The 11,049-nt window shown below is 34.9% G+C and overlaps 1 long non-coding RNA gene across 1 annotated transcript; it reads right to left on the reverse strand.

The window, feature by feature from the left end:
- Positions 1-778: 778 nt before the first annotated feature.
- On the reverse strand, positions 779-2,703 carry LOC134276969 (uncharacterized). The gene is made up of 3 exons (XR_009994152.1): positions 2,568-2,703; positions 1,616-1,726; positions 779-1,251 (listed from the first exon to the last, which is right to left on the reverse strand). It is a non-coding gene; the product is annotated as an uncharacterized LOC134276969 (long non-coding RNA).
- Between the last annotated feature and the right edge of the window lie 8,346 nt (positions 2,704-11,049).

The following is an 11,049-nucleotide window of genomic DNA, read 5'->3' on the forward strand; positions in this document are numbered from 1 at the left end:
TTTCCTATATATTTCCATGTAAAACTTGGATTCTAGATCATGGCCTCATTCTACCCCTGGGGTCATAAATTGAACAATTTAGAATCTACACTACCCCAGATGCTTTCACACAAGATTTTCTGGCTGTGGTTCTTAAGAAAAAGAATTTTTCCTTTTAAATTACATTCTATGTATAACTTGGCTTCCTTATTGTGACCCGGCCCTACCTCCAGGGGTCATGATTTAATATAGAATTTGCACTACCTTAGGATGCTTCCACATAGGTTTCAGGTTTTCTGGTCCAGTGGTTCTTCAACTTGAGAAGAAGATTTTTAAAGTTTTTTTTTTCCCTATATATTTCTATGTAAAACTTTGATTCCTAAGTGTGGCCCGGCCTAACTGGGGGGGGGGGGGGGGGGGGGGGCATGGTTTAGAATCTACACTAATCCCAAGATGCGTACACAGTTTTTACTTTCTGGCCCAGTGGTTCGTGAATTTTTTCCAAGACCCCACGCTATTTTTGTCTCTTCTTGCACATCTCCCTTTGTAGGGAACGTGGCCCTTCATTTTACCAATTCAAACTCCCCTTCAACCAGGGATGCTTTGTACCAGTTTGTTTAAATTGACCGTGAGGTACTTGAGAAGAAGTCGAAATTGTGAAAATTTTAGTTGGACATACAACGGACAAAATGTCATTAGAAAAGCTCACTTGAGCCTAAAAACTAGGTGTTCAAAAATACAAAAATATGCAATGGCTAAGTTTAAGTAAGATTTATTGTCATACATTTAGGCCTACATGTAGTACATGTACATGTAGTATATTTTAGTTTATACATGTATGCATCACATAGAAATTTGAAATGTTCATCACACATTTCTTTACTCAGAATTTACAGTCCAAGGAGTGGGAAAATGTTTGGAAAGAATATTCATTAATAATTAAATTCTTGGAGGTCTTAATTCTTTTTTTTACAAATACCATGGAGAGAGATGGCTCAGAAAAAAACATAAAAGTTTCTGATATTATTTCTTATTCATTTGCAGTATTGTTGAAAAACCACACAACATGTCAATGTTCGTTTCAGTTCCGTTTTGAGCGTGGCTATATTTAATGCAGCAACACAATTTTAAGCTTTACAGCTTACTGAACAACTATTTGTTGTCTTATTCATCCTTAGATCTCACTTAAAACACCCTTATGAAGCAGGTCATGGTCTTTTGGGAAAACAACTTCAGAATCTTGTAGAATCAATCAAGAGAGGTACTGTTACTCTGAAAATATGAAAAAGACAAAATCAATGAAGAAAAGAATTTAATAGCCCCATGAAATATACCTGTAAAATGTGGGATAATAATTGTTCATTATTTAGTATATTAAAAAAAAACTACAAAAGCAGTAAAAAAAAAGATCAACAATCCCCATGAAACAAGGACACCACAAGGCAGAGCATCCCCTCGCAAAGAACATATAAGATTATCACTCTATTAATCAAGGTAATGCATGTACAATTGTACAATCGATATTTATCCTGATGCAAATTTTGATGTAAATAACACATGTTTACAGTCATGTGAAGCAAAATGATACATTTTAAACAAATTTTTGTGATATAAATGAGTAAAAATTGCCACTTACTTAATAGATTTATGGTGGTCAGGATAAATTCACCCATAAAAATTTATGCATTCTTCATTTCCTCTGCTTGCAATCTGTGTCTGTTGTTGAGAAGAGTGATTTTTGACATACCTGGAGATTACATGAACAAGTGTTCATCTTTACATGATGTAAAAATTTAACATCCTTATTATACATTTTTGGATATACAAAAAAGTAAATAATACATCTCAGTACTATGATCAAGTCTTTAAAATGTTGAGAAACTCTCAGGCCCCTTTTGTGGGAAGGAATTTCAGTTTTTGGGACAAATCTCAGTTGAGCAAATAAAAAAAGAAAAGAAAAACATATGAGTTTTAAATAATATTTATTTAAGGGATACGTTAAAGCAAAGGTAGTTTCTAATGTTCAAATAGCACATACCAGTATTATATTGATGGGTGGGTGGGGGGGGGGTGTCCACAACATATATACAGTTTACCCATTTACTGTTGAAAATGTACACTAAAAGTCCCCCCTCATCCGGCCCTCTACACAAAATACTAGTAGTTTTTTTCTACAGATTGTTCTGACAATTTCCTTCCCTTTTTATTTGCTTGTTCAAGACATCAAGTTTTTTTCCCCAGATAACTTGTCCTACATTTACATACCCCCCCCCCCTTTTAAAACGAAACGTGCCTGTATACTTGCTAATTTTTCCTCATTGCTCACCGGTTCCTAAGGGCCTGAGTCTACAATGTTTATGAAGATAAAAGGAGCAACTTTTCAACAAGAGAACATTTTTATTCAGAATTTATAATGTTGTACCGACAACGACAAGATGTAAACATCATGATGTCTCATGTTATACGTGTTATCTTTTTAATTTCTCTTTATAGCTGCAAAAATACATCATAGATATCCACGTTATGTAAATTATTATTGACGTGCAGGCTATAAATAGTAAAATATACAATATATTAGCAATATTTACCCCAAAGTCTTCGATGAAAACACTGCAGCTAATACGACCGGAAGTCTTTCTATGCCTCCCGGTGAGGGCGCTGCGAAAACATGAAGATAATTTGGCGCGAAAATGAGTTAGCGGTCCCTCTCTTATATGTCTCTGATATTTCACTCGATATTCCTATATTAATCAAAGTACTGAAAGTGCCAATAGGAGTTGATTTTGACGATTTTCAATAAAATTTAATGTTTGATACTTTGTTCACAACTTTTTCAAATTATATTCATTTATGCTTCATAAGAAAGTTGTGAGAATTAATCAAAAAAAAAAAAGATTCTACAGAGTTAAAAAGGTAAGGTTGTTTTGATCAATATAACCTTAGAATGATATGCCAAAAAAAGTAAGACTTTTCCTCTCTTCTGTTATTTTCAATAAATTTCAAAGTATTTTTCTGACCTAAAGTGTGTTTAAAAGGGCTATTAATAGCAAAAACATTGCTGTAATTGCTCCCCATCCTCTAATAAAGACAAGTTAATCTTTAGTAGTATTATCTTTAAAAGTAACAAGGCATCTTGTTCAAACACGTATACCAATGTATGGTTGCTTACTGCCATGAAAATTAAGTCTTTAAAAGGAGGCTAAACTCTGGAGTATAGGGTCGTAATGTAATACTGGTAAATTTAATTTGTTACATTGGCGTCGGAAGCAAATTGAAAGGGGGGGGGGGGTAAGTGAAAGAAAAAGAAAAATAAATTTCGAACCTGAAAAATCTTCGCAAGCAATCCCCCCCCCCCCAAAAAAAAAAAAGAAAAAGCGTAAAATGTGTCTATTGTCCAAACAAGAAAATCCTATTTCGTGAGGGGGGGGGGATTTCTTTCAGTACCAATTTTTTTTCTTTCAAACATTACCACTTACACTACCAATACCCTTCTTCTAGGACTACACTGCCTTGCCTGATGAGAGTTGGGGGAGGGAGGACTAAATGAACCTACGCCCCAATGTTGAATGCCTATATGATGCCTATCTTTATGAGCACCCCCCCCCCCTATTCCGATGCCTATGTGTTATGCATAAAGTTAATTTATAAAAAAAAAAGCACTAAATATGTTTTAATGCTATAGTTAAAGTTTGGAGATATAACTATTAATATGTAATATGTATGTAGAGATAGAGAGAAAAGAGAGATAGGTCAACTAAAAAAATGCAGTAAATTTCGGATTACACTTGCATGAATCGTGGTTAGACATGCATGCATCAAAGGGGATTCAGATCCCTGGAAAATTCTATTTTTTTAAATTGACATAGTAAAATTACTAAGGCTTTGTCTCAAATCCTTTTCCCCTTCCGATTTGAGCCACCACCTCCTAAAGAAAATTTTCTGGATCCACCTAACCAAAAAAATACAATCGGGCTCGGGGTATCAACTTGAATATAGTCGATAATGCTTAAATTATAAATAAAATCGCTGTCATTTGAGTGTTTTAATGCAGGGAGAAAATACTTGTGTGATATTGGAATGAGGTGGACGCGCTGGTGCGCCGACGCGCCGAATACAATTAGCCTTAAAAACTGAGTTTATTTACAACGATATCTTGGTAACTTTAGTGCCAGATCATGTGGAAAAGCTAAGATATTGTTTTTATCAACAATATCAGTGGATATCAGCGTCGTAAAAATGCAGCTACTTCTATAATATCAAGATTTGTCACTCAAAATTGCATAATTTTAAACAAAAGGAACTAGAAGCTGAGTTTATTAATAACGATATCTTGGTAACCTTAGTGCCAGATCATGTTGAAAAACTCAGAGATTGTTTTTATCAACACTATCAGTCGATATCAGGGGTTTAAATATCCAGCTACTTCTATAATATCAAGATGTCTCCCAAAATTGCATAATTTTAAACAAAAGGTACTAGTAGCTGAGTTTATTAATAAAGATATCTTGGTAACTTTTGTGCAAGATCATGTGGAAAAGCTCAGAGATTGTTATTATCAACAATATCAGTGGATATCAGCAGTGTAAAAATGCAGCTACTTCTATAATATCAAGATTTGTCTCCCAAAATTGCATAATTTTAAACAAACGGTAGTAGTAGCTGAGTTTATTATTAACGATATCTCGGTAACTTTAGTGCCAGATCATTTCTCACAAATTAGCATAATTTAACACAAAAGGTATTAGAATGTTCAAGTCAGTTACTGGTAGCCAGTTACTAGAAGCCAATTTTACTAACTTGTCGTAGCCAGTTACTAGTAGCCAACTTTACTTACTTCTCGTAGCCCGCTACTAGTAGCTAAGTTTACCACTTCTCGTAGCCAGCTACTAGTAGCCAGTTACTAGTAGCTAACTTTACATATCTAAGGTTTATACAATTGGACTTTGTCAATTTTCTACCAGAAAATAAATGAGAAAATTTTAGATTTTAGTATTTCTGGGTCGTCTCTCCATTTTTTTAACAACTGGAATAAATTTTACTGTTAAAAATACACCGATAACACATTTAAAATTCATGGAGAGAAGACCCAGAAACAACGAAGTTAAGTAAAAACGGCTAAAAAAGAGTCGATTTTTGCATCATTTGACGCCAACGGCTATATTGAGGTGCATATTCAAATAAAATCAAACATATTTAACTGAATATTTGCCCATTTTACATTCACCTACATCATATTCATTGGCTATGTTTTGAAAAAAATGTATTGTAATGGCCTGGGGGTAGAATTTAATTAATTAGTTTATTTTTTTAATGATTTAATTGTGTCAACAATTATTGGAAAATTATCTTGGTGGATTTTATTATGCATTAACTACACTACTACATTTCAGTCCTTTGATTATTTACTCAACGTGGTATTGTCTATTTTTAGCACATTTGGCATACTTGTTGTTTGCATTTATACAGGAAATCCTATATTCTATGAATTCATGTGCATACCTTCAAAAATCTTTGCATGTTTCTGTATTTTACTTGATTATTTATGAGTCAAATAAGCGATTGACATAGCTATAATTGCATACGATTGTTGGAGTCATGGAAGTTGTTTACATCCCACCGACATCTTATTTGTATTAGCCAGAGTTTCGTATTTGAGCAAGCTGTATTTTGTTATACAATTCAATGTTATGATTGTTTGTGAATATCCACAAAATTAATGTTTGAACATGTTTTACTAAGATTTATCAAAGGATTTTATGTTAAACGTGATTTTATGGTAGTTACACATTTTTACTATGACAGTGCTATTTGAATATCGTCTGCTGTACGATTGCAGTTTTCTATCATGAAATACGTGTTTAATTCACATGGATTGTTTACTTACTTATTATAGACACATCTTTTGTAATCCATATTTATTGGTTATTTTGTCTTTTCTCATTTTAAATCCGTTTTGTAGTTATTATCCTCGTTGTACGGCAGCCTTGTTTGACGCTGTTTGACAGATCTCTGTTTGTACGGCGCTGTTCCGCGCTGTGATTGGTTGAGTGACACCGTACAGCTTTTTCATTGGTCAATTTGTATCACATGACTACTTCCGAAGGTTATAAATATAAGTGCCTCGCCAGTCTCTGGCAGATAAGTTGCATAAGCAACATCGCAGGGTCGTAGCCTAAACCTAGGTGAGACAACTGTAAATTATCTCCCAACACACTGGACACCTGATGTTATATTTTTAGAGCTTTTTAATGCCAAATCAACTTTATTGCCATTTTTATCCTTGAAAGTACGGTTGACACTGTGGGACAAAATGAATATTAATTATCTATATGTATCCAATATAGATGTTTGTTTACCTATTGTTATTTCCTGTTGAATGATCAATTAATAAACCAATTATTAAACTGATACCAAGCCTTGTCCTTGCTGAGAAATATGAAGCAAGAAATAAGGAGTGACCTTGAGAAGTATTGTGTGTAATTATTTTGTATAGCCCCCATTCCAGGATGGCCATTCGTGGGGAGCTTACAGTATAAATCAATGATATTTTTTTATTCTTTTTATGAGCCACTTTTCCTGCCGAATTGTCATCTTAAGCGCCCACTTTCTTTCGGTCAAGTCATAACAGTTTTGTGCAAATCCCAGGATCACTCTTTTACGATCTTTTTACAATCTTTTACGCGTATATTATTGACATAGGCTGGGGAAAATACATTTACAGTGTAGTTACTGGTAAAATGGAAATTCCGTGGACGTTGATTAAAAGCGTGACCGCCTTTTAGAGGCCTTGTTAAAAGTGTTCACCCCTAGAATATTAAAAGCGTTAATGGACGTTGTCGACTGACGTACTGTTCTTGACATATCTACTGAAATTGTATCATCATATTGAAAGATGGGGAGTATGTAAAATGAAAATAAGTTGTCGCAAGAGGATGACGAGGTTTTTCTTTGAGAAAAAAAGATGGAGAAAAGGGAAACATTTTGTAGAGTTACGTATTCGAATTGGACATTAGGGTGAGATGCCTCTATAACATGACGTGATATATCAAACGACGTTACGTCGAAGTCTCCCCCCAGGTTTCACAACTATCCATTTTCAGAAAGCTCGTGTGACCTTGTTGGTAATTGGAAGGTGGTGAAATTTTCCAAGATTGTTGCATGATGTCTCGTTATTATAAATATGCCTTTGGTTTGCTTTCATCAAATTACGATAAGATTTTAGAAAGAAATTCCACGAACTTTTGGATCAAACCTCTTAAAATAAATTCTGTCTTTATATTAAACGGATTAAATTCAAGAAAATTAATATAGATTTTACTATCATGGACCCTCTAGATAGAAAATGGGATGGCTTGTCAAATAGACGCACACTTTCTTGAATTCGTTCCATATATTGAATTCCAAATGGTACCAATTGCGCCCCGTTATAGCAGTCCTCTCTGTTTTCGTCCGTCGTTGTGCGTTAACATTTAAACATTTTCAGCTTCTTCTCTGCAACCACTGAACCAATTTCAACCAAATTTAGCACAAAGCATCTATGGGTGAAGGGGAACCAAAATTGTGAATTTCATTATCCCTGCCTCCCCCCTCCCTGGGGCCTGAGGGGTGGGGCCAAAACCACTAAAATTAATGCAATCTTTAAAAATCTTCTTCTTTACTCATTGACATCAAGCAACAACCTGTTTGCATGATTGTAATCAGCAACGAGTCCTCTACCAAAATTGTGAAATTCATGGCCCTGGCGTCAGGGGTTCAAGTGCTAGGGCGGGGCTAAATAAGTAGTGAAAAAGCATTATTTCTTTGAAAATCTTCTTCTCTGCTCTTGGGTATTAAATAAACTAACTATAAGTGCATAGTTATTATGAGCAAGAGTGCCTCTACGAAAATTATGAATTTTATGGCCCCAGGGTCAGGGGTTCTGGTGTTAGGGCGGGGCTCTATTGATTATATAGTGAAAATACTATTACATGAATTCTTTGAAAATATTCTTCTCTGCTCCTGGGTATCAAATAAACTAACTAAATGCATAGTTATGATGAACACGAGTGCCTCTACAAAAATTAATAATTTTATGGCCCCAGGGTCAGGGGTTCTGGTGTTAGGGCGGGGCTCTATTGATTATATATTGAAAATGCATGATTTCTTTGAAAATCGTCTTCTCTGCTCCTGGGTATTAAATAAACTAACAAAGTGCATAGTTATGATGAGCAAGAGTGCCTCTACCAAAATTGAGAATTTCATGGCCCCAGGGTCTGGGGTTCTGGTGTTAGGGCGGGGCTCTATTGATTATATAGTGAAAATGCATGAATTCTTTGAAAATATTCTTCTCTGCTCCTGGGTATTAAATAAACTAACTAAGTGCATAGTTATGATGAGCAAGAGTGCCTCTACCAAAATTGTGAATTTTATGGCCCCAGGGTCAGGGGTTCTGGTGTTAGGGCGGGGCTTTATTGATTATATAGTAAAAATACATGAATTTTAAAAACTTCTTCTCTGCTCCTGGGTATTAAATAAACTAACTAAGTGCAAAGTTTGATAAGCAAGAGTGCCTCTACAAAAATTAATAATTTTATGGCCCCAGGGTCAGGGGTTCTGGTGTTAGTGCGGGGCTCTATTGATTATATAGTGAAAATGCATGAATTCTTTGAAAATATTCTTCTCTGCTCCTGGGTATTAAATAAACTAACTAAGTGCATAGTTATGATGAGCAAGAGTGCCTCTACAAAAATTGAGAATTTCATGGCCCCAGGGTCAGGGGTTCTGGTGTTAGGGCGGGGCTTTATTGATTATATAGTAAAAATACATGAATTTTAAAAACTTCTTCTCTGCTCCTGGGTATTAAATAAACTAACTAAGTGCAAAGTTTGATAAGCAAGAGTGCCTCTACAAAAATTAATAATTTTATGGCCCCAGGGTCAGGGGTTCTGGTGTTAGGGCGGGGCTCTATTGATTATATAGTGAAAATACATGATTTCTTCGAAAATCTTCTTCTCTGCTCCTGGGTATTAAAAAACGAACTAAGTGCATAGTTATAATGAGCAAGAGTGCCTCTACCAAAATTGTGAATTTTATGGCCCTAAGGTCAGGGGTTCTGGTGTTAGGGCGGGGCTTTATTGATTACATAGTGAAAATACATGAATTCTTTGAAAAATTTCTTCTCTGCTCTTGGGTATTAAATGAACTAACTAAGTGCATAGTTAGGATGAGCAAGAGTGCCTCTACAAAAATTAAGAATTTTATGGCCCCAGGATCAATAAAGTGCCTCTATTGATTATATTGTGAAAATGCATGATTTCTTTGAAAATCTTCTTCTCTGCTCCTGGGTATTAAATAAACTAACAAAGTGCATAGTTATTATGAGCAAGAGTGCCTCTACGAAAATTGTGAATTTTTATTGCCCCAAGGTCAGGGGCTCTGGTGTTAGGGCGGGGCTCTATTGATTATATAGTGAAAATGCATGAATTCTTTAAAAAATCTTTTTCTCTGCTCCTGGGTATTAAATAAACTAAGTGCATAGTTATGGTGAGCAAGAGTGCCTCTACGAAAATTGTGAATTTTATGGCCCCAGGGTCAGGGGTTCTGGTGTTAGGACGGGGCTCTATTGATTACATAGTGAAAATACATGAATTCTTTGTAAAATTTCTTCTCTGCTCTTGGGTATTAAATGAACTAACTAAGTGCATAGTTAGGATGAGCAAGAGTGCCTCTACAAAAATTAAGAATTTTATGGCCCCAGGATCAATAAAGTGCCTCTATTGATTATATAGTGAAAATGCATGATTTCTTTGAAAATCTTCTTCTCTGCTCCTGGGTATTAAATAAACTAACAAAGTGCATAGTTATTATGAGCAAGAGTGCCTCTACGAAAATTGTGAATTTTTATTGCCCCAAGGTCAGGGGCTCTGGTGTTAGGGCGGGGCTCTATTGATTATATAGTGAAAATGCATGAATTCTTTAAAAAATCTTTTTCTCTGCTCCTGGGTATTAAATAAACTAAGTGCATAGTTATGGTGAGCAAGAGTGCCTCTACGAAAATTGTGAATTTTATGGCCCCAGGGTCAGGGGTTCTGGTGTTAGGACGGGGCTCTATTGATTACATAGTGAAAATACATTTAATCTTTGAAAATTCTCTTCTCTGCTCCTGGATATTAAGCAGATGAACTACCTAATATATAGATATGTTGGATAAAGGTCCTAATCTTCCAGAATTGTGAATTTCAAGGCTACTGATTATTGCTGAATATTACTGATTAGTTGAAATGCATTTTTTGTTCCCCTACCAGCATTTGGGAATTAAGTAAACAAACTAAACAACTGCTAAGTGTATTGTTATGATAATCAATGGTTCCTCTTTCAAAATTGTGAATGCCATAGCATCTGGCTTAAAACATAAATCAAATTCAATCACTGGAAAGTTGTTGCATAATACTCAGGTGACCTGTAAGGCCCATGGGCCTCTTGTTGTATTCATATGAAGCAGACTTTGTGCAAAATCTTATGCATGAAAAAAAAACCACTTGCTGTGGCTTTCAACTCTACATTTAAATATGTCGACGACATATTGTCAATTAACAATGGCAATTTCCATTCTTATATCGACACAATATATTCCGGTGAGCCTGAGATAAAAAATAATACAATGTTTGACACATCTGTATTTCACTTGAAAAATTTAAACAATAAAATGCTTTCTTTTTTTTTGGTTATTACTGGAATTAACGGAAGCAGCCGTTGCAGAAGAAATACATAACCCGTGTATGTAATTTTTTTCTGCAATAGCTGCGACCGTTAATTCCAGTAATAACAAAGAAAGAGAGACATTTTTTTTTATTGTTTATATATATATATATATCTGTTAAGATAATCCTTTTAAGAAGAATTAAAAAGTTTAATTATTATATTAATAGTGCGAACGTCTATGTACGTTTCATTGATGGAACAGCCACTGATCAAGAAATATGTACAGGCGACATGCCTAAATAAATGTAGTTCATGCAGTGATTAACGCAATGAGTTTTCTTAAGAAATAAAGGAGAAAATTTTCAGTGGATGTAAATATATGTTAATGGT

This window comes from Saccostrea cucullata, unplaced genomic scaffold (assembly GCF_032062105.1).
Source record: "Saccostrea cucullata isolate Sc308-1 unplaced genomic scaffold, CSIRO_AGI_Scuc_v1 ctg1316, whole genome shotgun sequence".
Taxonomy (NCBI): Eukaryota; Metazoa; Mollusca; class Bivalvia; order Ostreida; family Ostreidae; genus Saccostrea; species Saccostrea cuccullata.